The sequence below is a fragment of the Convolutriloba macropyga genome, chromosome 4, assembly GCF_964194025.1.
Source record: "Convolutriloba macropyga chromosome 4, txConMacr16.3, whole genome shotgun sequence".
NCBI lineage: Eukaryota > Metazoa > Xenacoelomorpha > Acoela > Convolutidae > Convolutriloba > Convolutriloba macropyga.
The window spans coordinates 20,237,962-20,250,156 of NC_134471.1; positions in this window are offsets into that span (position 1 = coordinate 20,237,962).

The window sequence follows — 12,195 nt, forward strand, 5'->3', positions numbered from 1 at the left end:
ATCAATGAAATTAATTTTTGTCGCTGTTTTGTCCAACCTTATCAACTCTCATTACTAGAGCAAGTTTCATTTAAATAAATTCAGAACTCCCAGTTAAAAGCTCAAATTTAAAAACTAGACTTGCCGATTTGTCTTCATGAAGATACCATTCAAACTTTTACAAGAACTGTTTTCATGGTCAAAAATGATGGAAAACGCTGTCTTTTGTTTAGAGTTCGTCCCTCTACAGTGAAAGGGGGAACCAAAACAGTTATTCACTCATTTTTTTGTATCGCTGAACATTTCTCCTCTTTTTTTCCCACAGATCTATATTACTATTTACACCAGATTTTCGTTTTTAAAACAATAGAAAACGTATAGATGAAAATTAGATTCAGCTGAAACAAAGCATTTGCACAATTATGCCACAAATCGACCTAATTTGCGGCGCCAGAGACGCAATCTGTGGATAAAAAGCCAAGCCTTTCGTAAATAAAACGGCCGCCATTTGTTTTGCTTGGTTGAGAAACTATCAATTTTCAAACCGTGGGAGGTCTAAACTTGAACATGCTCTAATATGTGAAATTGTGTAACTTTAACAGTTTAAAGAAATGATGCGTGCAAACAACTTTCATTTTCAAGTTTAATTTACCAAAATTGTAACGTATTTTTTTTACTTTCATGAAGTTTACATGACAAATGATTATAGGAAAGTTCCACCTAGATAACAGTTTCTGAAGCATATTTTCCTCCAAACAAATGCTTTCCCAGATAATTAAAACGTATGACTAAAGGCTCTAAGTTGGAGAGTTCTTGCTTGAAGTGTGTAACTTCAGTTAAACTTCACCTCAGGAAGTCATAACGTCGCCAAAATTTCCACCTTAAAATTCACATCGTGTTTTATTGTTCTTAAAATTCACGTCGTGTTTTATTGTTCAGCGATGAAACAATGAAAAAAAGCTATGAGACGTTTTTGATTAAGTTTCGAAAAAGCAATGTGCTTGATTGATGTCAAACAAAAAAATTACAGAAAAAAGTAATGAAAATTGTCGGTAATATTGATAATTATTTCTTCAATCTTTCAGAAGGAACAATAGCTGCCACAAAAAGGTCTTCAAAATTCTTAGCCTTCAGCAGACTTATATTACTCCGTTATATTGCGGAAAATAGTTTTTTTATATACATAGCTCTCTATAGCTGTCTATCAAGTCAGTTTAGAGCAGCTTATTTCGGCTAAAAATTAATTTTAAACTGAGGTCACATACTTTTTTTCTTCTCTCCATTTTAGATCTTTCAAATATGAGCACGTCATAAACTATGGTACCAAAAAGCTAACTACACCTGAAGACTTTTTAAAAAGCATTCCAAACATCAAATAATACAACATTTTGAGATCAAATTTGTTCTCTAATAACTCATTACTTCTTTAGCTTTTTTAAAGTCAAGTAGACGGTTTGTATAGTATTGTATACAGGTTTCTAATGACATATGGGTCAATTTCCTTTCAGTCACCCTTCGATTTCTTAATTAAAATCTTCGTAATAAACCAATTAATTAAACCAATCGAAATTAAATAGAGGCCACTAGTCAATTTTTAAATAAACGCCATTACAGTTTGAGTTTTTTAGTTTCAAAACCGAATAAATGTCATTTTTGGGTTTGCACTTTTTATGTTTTTATTAAAACTTGTTGTGCGCTTGATATAGTCGCTTTTTTTCTTCATTAGAATTTGCGTTAGAGTTATTTCTTGTCTGCCATTTCAATTGTCCGAGTTTTCCCGATAATGAAATAAAGAAATTTGAGCTCGCTTGTATGAGCTCATTTTTGTATAGATGCCTGTGCTTTTTTAAGAATCTATCAAAAAGTGTGATTATCAAAACAAGGATCTATCTAACAAAATATAAACTCCTTTTTAAAAGCCCTTCGATCTCTGATTCAACTGATGCACATTTGAGACAAGGTTGTGTGTGACCGGAGTCGGAACATTATGGGCTATCGCACAATGGTGGACCTCCTTGTCAGAATACTTTTAGATATGCCTTTTCTTGTTCGAATGTGTCAATATTACTACAAATCTGATTAGGCGTATTTTCGCTGGTAAGAAGTAATGTTATTTACTTCTTACAATTTCTGACATTTTGTAAAAAAATGTCAGAAATTGTAAGAAATTTCTGACAGAAAGAATTTCTGACAAAATTTCTGACATTTTGTAAAAAAAGACATTCGGTACAATTTTCCAATTTCGAAGAAAACCATGAGCAAAAAAAAACAACAGCATAAAGTTCGGCTTTTTTTGCTAAAATTCACCGTTACTAATAAGCGCAATGCGTAGCCATTTAAAATTGAATTTGTTAAGAATGGGGAAAATACTTTACGGGCAATGAATGTTCTGATGGTGAAATTTATGATAAATTCTGAATGTTTTAATGAATTTGCGAAGCGACTAAAAGTTCTTAGCAGTTCATGAGCAAAAATCAAAATGCAGCCAGTTATCACAATTATAAGTTACTGCATTGCATCCTTTTGTGCATTCGTGGGGAAAATCTTGGTTCATAGCGAGGGACGCTCCGGGGGATTTTGGAGCAAATCGCTGAAAAACTGAATGCAAAAAAGGTACAATAAAATAGTAAGCATAATACAGAAAGTGTTTGTAACTTTTCTCATTTCCATGTTTTCGTTATTTGAAAAATTATAAAATCGAATTCATTTTTTTGAAATTTGAAATCAATCAACGATCACTCCTTCAGCAACTACTGCTAGTTTTTCATAGCTAGTTTTCATTATTGTTGACGTTAATGCAGATTGAAAAATTTCATTGAAATTTCTTTGTATTCTCGAACCTAGAAAATGAAAAATTTTTTGTGACCCCCACATATATATATATATATATATATATATATATATATATATATATATATTCTGTGGTAAAAATTATCCCTGTAATGAAGCGATGATTTGAAATCATTTTCTATCTCATGTTTAATGAATTGTTGAAAAATGTCACAAAAATTTGAAGAATTTACAAGAAAGATAAACAATAAATGCGTTGGCTAGTCCGCTAAAGTTACCAAGTTGGTAACTTAATTAAATATTTAATCGTTAAAATACTCGTGTTCTTTTGGTGAACACACATTTTGCAGCAAATTTTATTTGGCAAGCTTTTAAGCTAAACTTTAATTGATATACACGAAACAAGAAAAATCACATGACCATTCAGAGAAATATCTAAGTCATCAAGGACAAATTCGCCGATATCGTTTGTGTAATTGTTCCGACCCACTTGTGGGGGAGGAACTATAAACTCAATTGGGTTGATTTTTGTTCAGTCAATTTTGGCCGATCGATATTGTCATGGTAGAGAGTTGAGAATGGTATCATTTAAAAGCCCATCAAGCGTAGAAAACGGAAAAAAGATTTTTTGTATTTTACATGGAGTTATCCGGGTTTAAAGTGAATAACAGAAGGATTTCCCTTGTTTTGATTCACATTTTCTGTAGTTTTTGACAAATTGTTGAGAATTTTGTTAAATTTGTTAAAATTGTCAACAATAATTATTTTAATTTTACTTTATGAAAAGAGGAGGTTTTTCGATTGGTTTTATCCGAGTCTATTGGTTAATATTTTTGCTAAAACTTTCGAATTTCTGGACTTTTAAATCAAAATGGCTCCAAATACGCTTTATCGAACTTTGTCTAAATATCCCGGAAGTAGAGTTCTAATATCTGCTGTAACAACCTTTGATTCGCCAGTTTTTTTGAAAATTTAACTCAATAATCAAATAAAAATGCATCAATTTTTTTGCTTTTTTCAAATATTTCTAATGATTGATCTATTTTGCATCTCATGTAGTAATTAATTGTTTTTTTTGTTGGAAGCGCTTCAAAAGTGCTTTATATTTGTACTAGTTTGGGGCGCGTTCTTTTCCAATTTTTGTTTATTTTTGTTACTTTTATCTTGATCACAGACAAAAATGATTTCAAATCACTGCTCAATTAATGAAAGATCGCATTTACAACAAACTGACGCCAAAGGAATATATATCTTGTCATCAGAGTAAAGCTCAAAGTTTTAGTGCTTTGACAATGTGTTTCCGTAAACTTTTAATTGATTTCGTTTGTTTCGCCTTCAACTTGTAATTTTTTTGCAGCATTGTCAAATGTTCCTACTAATTAAAGGTTTATACAAGTTCTCTAAGTTCTATAAGTGAATCTATGCAATGCCTTCGATTGTTATAATTTTAAAAACATTTGTTTTGTCCGGGATTTTTAAAAAAGTTTGACAATTTTTTTTATTTCTGTCCATTTGTAGCTTAGTCTCAATATGTAGAGGGGAAAGTTTTTTAGCGTTAAGTAAAAATTATAGTCTCTATAGTTGTTTTTTCAACTAATCGATTCTTGTCTTTCTTACTACAAATTTTCATTCATTTTTTTGATTTGCCTGTATTACAGGTTGTTGTTTGTTACGTATTCAAATTATCACATTGAGGAAAGCTCCGATTGGCAGTTAGAGAATGCGCAAAACAACACTTTCAACGGTGAATAGCCTATAGTATCAACGGCTGCGAAACCATTCTCTCGCAAAATGTTTTAGATTTTGTTTGCCTCAAATTGTCGTTCTACTTCTTGTCATATAATACACTCCTGGCAATCAAAACCTTTAATCGCTTAGATTCAAGTTTGACAATGAACCTATTTATTGATGTGTTTTTTAGCTAACCGTTTCTAATGACTTTCAAAAACTTTTTTGAGGAAACTATTTTCGAACAAATTTTCGCTCTTATTGACGTCAACATGCAACATATGCTCCTTTAAGAGAGGACTCATCAAATTTGTATGGCTCGAAACATGATTTTGCCACTGCTTATGTTTTGACTAACGTCTTTAGAGCTTAGAAATGTTAATTTATAAGACCTTCGTGAAGTTTTGATACTGGTCAGTAATTGTGGAGGTAGAAGGAAGACCCATAAATGAGGAAGAACCAATTAAAAATAAACAAAGATTAGGCCAAAAAATCAATTACCTGTTTGGCAACTTGAAAACTTTAATGGTTTTCATTGTATTAGAATTTTAACAGTTTCAACACTGTGTTTTCGGAAAATTTCTTGTCAAATTTTGAGTTCCGTCCGTATTTGGGTTTTTAGTTTTCTTTTTCTTTGGTCTCACCAATAACACGCACAACTGGTTGCCTGAAAGTTGCAAGTTAATCTAACCTTGTATTGGATTGAAAAATTATGGTTTGTTTGAATTTTTGGAAAAGTTGGTTTCAAGAATAACTGGTTTTTTCGAGCTTGGTCAATTTCTTTGATTCCTCAATTATGCATCTTAGTATATGTGGTCGTAATCGATTTGAAACTGGTTGTTTTCATATATAGAAAAGTATTTTTGAAGTCGGTACTTTTGCTCTTCTTTGTCAACCTTTTACCGATTCTCATAATTGCCAGGTCCCATATCTTATTTTATTAACTACAGGTTAATTTGTTTTGCTCCGGTTTTATTTGATTCCGTTTTTTCAGTCTAAGTGTTTTTTAAGTATAGACATCAAGTTTTTGTCGTAATTATTTTTCGCTATTATTGGATTTTTATGTTTTACCTGACCAGTACTCTCATAAATGGCAAGTTTCATCGGCCCTCTTATCAAATCAAAATGTGAATTAGTGTGGTTGGACCATTATTTGCGAACGAACGCACATTACGAAGCCTCCTAGGTTATGTTTCCTTTTCAATACACGGCTGCTAAAGAAATTCTTTGGTTTTCACTGAATTTGGCAAAATTGCAATCTCCTAAGGGAACAACCAAAAGAATTTTCGACAAAATTGACCTATCATACGAAAGGTTGCAAAAAAACTAAATACACATGAAAGCTATTTGTGAAAAGACAGAAGCTTAAAATAAAACTTTATTTCCAGTTTAGGTCAATTTTTCCAGTAACGTGAAGTTACGCTTTTAGATTTTTAACATCTGGTAACCAGTTTGCGTAGTTTTTATCCAATGACATTTTCGTCAATTATGTTCCAAATCTCCTACAATTTTTATGAATACAAGGTCTCAAAAAGTTCTATTATTGTAATCGATCGAGCGATTAAAATAATAGAATTTTTTGAGACCTTGTTTTAAAAAATTGTAGGAAATTGGGAACAGAATTGACGAGAATGTCGTTGGGTAAAAACTACGCAAAATGGTCATCTCTCCCAGTATTCAATAATATGGACATATGAAAGGCATTTTCCGTCCCTCGCTTGTCTGAGGTCAACTCTTTTCCCCTAAAATCTTGTTCCAATTCCTTGAAAATTTTGCGCATTGTCACTGGAGATAGGCAATCATCCGCCATCAGGAAAAAAATATATTGCCAGAAGAAGGAATTTTACAGAATTTTTTGTAGTGTTTGAAAATTGCATCCTCTACATCTGAAAATTGCATTCTAGCTTGAAAATGTATAGAGGTTTACTTTGAATCGTTTTTTTTTATTGTTTGGGGCTTTTAAAACAACGCTTACTGATTCTTTCTTTCTTTATTATGCTTTTTTGTGTGCAACCCCTCGATTTTGTTTTGAATCTTTCGCTTTCAGGTAACACTTGTATACATGCAGTGAAATGAATTGTGATTTTGATTTGATTAATTTTATATGTTTTTTAATGAAAGCCTCACATTTTGTAGCCTAACAACTTATCAAAAGTAGAAGAACAAAATCGTATAGCCATCTTTTCTGTATATAGACACCGGAATTGAATCGTTTTGATTTCGAACTTTCTTGCCATTCAGAACTGATAACTAATAAATTAAGGCGGGTGAGGAAAATTCAAGCTTAAAAAGAACAGATCATGTCTTACGTGGCTTTTTGGTAGCACATATAGTGAATCTGAAATCGGGGGAAATGCATAAATATTGAAACTTTACGAAAGATGCTGCGTTTTTTACAATTCAAAGAATGTGAATTGTATTGGGGCGCTGTCTTCTTTTAAGATCTGTTCACACATTTTCATGATTTTTGAAGTCAAATTGGAGTAGTGATTTTGGTCACGCCGAAACAGGAAGTGGAGCGAAAAAGCGAGTGGTTTTGCGGCGTGAAATTTTTTCGCTCTAATTTTAAAGTAGAATGAGAAAACGGTGTTCGAACAAAAATTCGCTTTCTCGCTAGTGTTTTTTTGTTCTCGCTAGCGACATTTCGACATTGATTTTCTGTTTTTTTATCTGATTTTTTCAGAAATGGTTTTCCCAATTCACTCATAGTCCTTTCTAGGTCTAATTTTTGTTTAGTCAATGAAAATTCTTTGAATTGTACGCCAGGACTTGTCCTGCTGTTTTTTTTTAATTTTAGGTATGATTGATCCACAAGCGATGACAAATCAAAATAAGCAAAGTCACGTTCAGGTATTCATGAATTGGTCAAAAATGATACCTATCAGCCAGGTTAGTACGTGTAATCAATCTTACTACAATAAAAAAGTTCAATTTAATCGATGGCTCAAATATATGCCAAAAATGTCCCCTAATATTAGCCATGGTCCTTAAGGAGGTTTTTATACGTAAACTGATATAATAAATCAATTAATAATTGAAAGAATGCTCTCTGATCACTTTTAATATCTCGTGTCAGCTTTCACCTCGTTAAAGTGGGGTGGGCTTTGTTTACAAACAGACCATCAGGCAAACAAATAAGGCATAGAACGCCCCAGGCATTATTTGTCAAATTATTAATTCATTTATAAGCAATTCAATAATAATATCACTGTACAACTGACGTGTTTGTTCTCTGCAGCATGCCTGGTTATAATTTATAACTATTACTATCGATTTGTGATAACTAAAAACATCTCTAAACATCTAAGCATAAAAATGTACGTAAAATTTGGCTAGTTGCGTTTTGTAAGTTTAAAAGCAATTTTAATGAGGCTTTATGATTAAATATAACTTCTAATAAGCGAAGGTAATAATTTTGATGATTCAAAATTGTGGTCATTTTAGTTATAAACATTATGAAAGCTAATCATGTTTTGTGTGTATTCACTATATGTGCACGTATTAGTTTATCTTCGCTTCAATTATTTTAATTAAGTATCACTTTCAATTTTCTACCTGCCCCTCAAATTAACATAATTATAATATATGTACACCGTAAATTCTTTTGCATCTCTAATTATGAGTTAATTGAGAACTAGTCTTTCATTTAGAAGTCTCCATAAAGGCCGCCCTATTGTACTCAAAGCAAAAAAAAGGTACTAACATTGTACCTGAAAATAACACATTGATTTTCATGCGCAAGGTCGCTTATGATATAATGCAATAATTTTTTTTTCGGGTGAACATGTTATCTAATTTTTTGTTGGAATATAGTTCTTGAGAGCCGAGTGAAAAAGGAGGCTCGGTAATGTGCGTTCGCACATAAAGTTCCAACCCCACTAATCACAATTTTGGCATAATTGTCTATCAAATGAGGAACAGATAAAACAACCCATAAACTAAAGGATTTTTCAAAAAAACTGGTGTATGGACAAGAAGATTGCCTCCAGCCTAAATAATCCGGTGGAATAAAAAACGCCGCTTTAGATTGATGTCTTCTGCCATTATAAGGAAAACAAGGCTGGATGAAATACAAAATCAAAAACAACAACAAACATTAATTACATCCAAAATTTTATGTCCATTAAAAAAAAACTTAATAACAAAGTCAAGATAGCGTCAGATAAAATTGAAACTAAACAAAACAACTTGTATTTATTTGGAAAGATATGGGACCAGTCCATAATAAGGCTTGGTAACAGTTAGACAAAAGAACAAAATCAGCAAATTTAAAAAAATCAACTCTATTTTTAAAAACAATTAGTTTCAAAAGTAGAAAACCATTAGATATCAACTGAAAACATCTAAATGTTTTACAATAACCAATGCCTTTAATGCCTCTGTAGGAGGGCATTAAGACCTGTCACTGTTCAATGTTTCAATGATGTTACAAAAAGAACAACAAATAGAGACAACAGACAAAATTTCATTTAAAAATTGCAAGAAAAAGCTGTCGAAGCCCTAAGGCATATTTCGTCCCTCAAAAAATGTTTGATTGCGCTTTTTTCAGTTAGGCATTAATGAGACTAGGTAAAGAGTAGACAAAAAATGGGAAAAGAGGAAAATTACGTTTATTGTTCAAAGGATGCGCTCGAGAATTTATTTTTTCGGAATATGTCTTCAGTCTACAAAATGAACGTCAAATATGGACAAAAATCAAAAATAAGTTTATTTTTTAGCAAAAAAACCGTGTCGAAGCCAGTAAATTCACAAGGAATTATTTTAAGCATTAGATTCTGAACACTTACATCTCCCTTGACAACAATATTATCATACGTGACCTATAATTAGCAGGACTAGGTAATAAATAAACAAAAAAGTAGAAAAATGCGAAGTTGAGGTTGTTATTTTTAATTTTTGAAACAATTGTTTTCAAAGTCATTAAAGCCATCAGCTATAGTTTTAAATCAAAATATAGGCTCAATTGATCTTCCAATGAGACCTTTCACTGCTCAGATTTTTTTATAAGACTCAAAAAGCAAAGTGAATACGATAAGTTGAGACAAATGAAGAAAAAGATTCGAGAAAGTGTTGTCGAAGCCGTTAAAACATTAATCTATGCCTCTAAATACTTTTATATCTTCTAATGTTCCTTAATGTGAAAACCAATAAGGTAATATGTTAACTATTGTTGATAAGATAATGAGAAAAACATGAAAAAGACGTGAAAAATGGGCAAACGACTAAAAAAAATTGTGAAATCTAGTAGTATCAAAGCCAGAAAACCATAACTTAAAACGTAAAACCGCAAAAATGATTAAATTTTATTTCAATGGAAAGACGAGCAAGATGAAGCATTCTTTTTTTTGACACTAAGCTATAAGTTGACCAAATAAAGAAAATGTAGTGGCAAAGCTCAATAAGTCATTGTTCATTTAAAAAACAAATATTTTTAAAAGTGAAAACGACCAAAATTGTTCTGGTGAAGAAAATAGATACATTAATTTAAAACTGCCCAATAAGCCATTTTGACCTATCAACAGTGAGCTTTGATTTGAATTGTTCTGTTCTTTAATTAACAAAGAAAAGATCGATTTTTTTCTTTAAAATAAAAAGGCCGACTGACAACAATCCGAATTATTTTTGGATTGTAACTGTGCAAGATTGTACCAAAACCAGCCTGTTTATTGCTGTTCATCATCTAACAACAGGCAATTGTTTCGAATGTTACAGATCTAGATAATTTTTTAGTTAAAAGATCAAAATAAATGCTGCCTTTTCGATAAACATAGAGCAAAGTTATCAAAAACCGTCAAAATTTTAATTCCTTACTACTTAACTGGTGTGGAAGTACAACTCTCAAATGGTGTGGAAGTAGCCATATCTCCCATTGTGGTCTAACAAAATTGTGTTAGTTGTTTTTGGGTGTGTACTTCCGGTAAATTTATCAAAGTGGACTAAAGTTGCTTATTTCGGACAATTTTGGTGGAAAAGGCTGAATTTTGAAGTATTTAGCCAAAATTTTAGCCAAAAAATTAAATTGAAAATGCCAACAAAACTTTTTGTGTCTTTTCAAATAAAATCAACTGTACTATTGTCAACAATTGTTACATATTTTAGCAAAATTGACAAAATTTTAGGCGAAAATTCCGAAAAATGTTAATAAAAATAAGGCAAATTGGTCTAATATTCACGAAAATTTCAATTCAATCGCGCTAACTCGCTCCAGAAAATGAAATTCAAAAAATCTTTTTATTTCCGTATTCTACGCTGGACGGGTTTTTAATGATACCACTCACAACTTTGTACGATGAATATATCGATCGGTCAAAATTGTCTGAACAAAAAAAGCCATTTGAGTTTTTAGTTCCTTCCCCTTCAAGAGAGTCGGAACAATTATTTTGACCCATTTTATGATCACTGCTTCGTGATGTTATGAAAACTGAGTTTTATGAAAAATGTCTAGATAGGGTAACCATTTGAAAAAACTTCAGCCCGGGATGACAAAAAATTTTCATCGTAGAACTAATAAATGAAAGTTTTATTATCATGATTTTTCCATTATGAGGTTTTTATGATGACCTTTTTTTTTCAAAAATGAGAGTTCTATGACTGCAATATAATCATAAATTGAATTTAGTTACAACTTCTCCATAACAACAAACAGGAGGTAGTTAAAAAACTTGGTTATTTCATGCAAACTCATGAGCTTGTTAAATTACAAGGGAAAACTCTTTGAATATTATTCTTGCAGAATAAGCAAAAATGGAGGCTCTTTTTTTCTAAACCTGATAGATCTAAACTCTAAAATAAAGTCATGGATAGGCCAGGAATTACAACACATCACGAAAGAAAAAAAACAAAGCACAACTAATTGGAGGGTAGAATCAGTGACTTCTGAAAAAATTGTAAACTTTTGTCTCTCATTTCAGTCGAACAAAAATGTTGCATGGCGTTCTAGGTATACAACTTTCTTATAATTACCGAAACACAAAAAAATGACACGTTTTCTACTCCAATTTTTTAGATGAATTGTTTCAGCTTTGCTTGTACTTTTTTGGAATTTTTTTTAAAAAATCATTTTTAAAACTTTTATTCAGTGACATTTTCACAAGTTTTAAGTTTTCGTAGAAGCTGCAATATTTTTTTGTAATTGTATAAGGGCAATAAACAAACGCTTCCAATTGTTCTGAGCCGTTATTTTTCAAGAATGCTTCTCCTCCTTTTGCTGTGGCATCTGAGTCTGATAAAAGCTTTTCACGTGCAATTAGTTTTTCACGCGCAATTATATCGAAAATTTTTAAGCGCCTTATAATTAATATTTTGGATACTTTCAAATTTAAGTCCACTGACGCGTAAAAAACATTCATTTTTCTAAAATAGATTTGCTATAGGAACTGAACAAACTGTTTGGAGAGTTTTTGATCCTCAATTTACAAAAAACCTTCGGAAATCGGCCTATTTTCTTCATACAACTTATAACAATTATATTTCTTAACCCATTAAAAAAATTGAGTTCACTCAATCCAATTACTAAAAATTCGTGTGGAAGCTACTGATAAATCTTATAAATTGTCGGCTACGTACAATTTTTTTTTCAAAATTGTGTGTTTGACTTGAGAAAAATTTCAAATTTAAATTTTTAATAAGAGTACCCTTAATAAATTTGTTAACACACAAATATACAGACACATACCTTATAATATATACCTTATAATG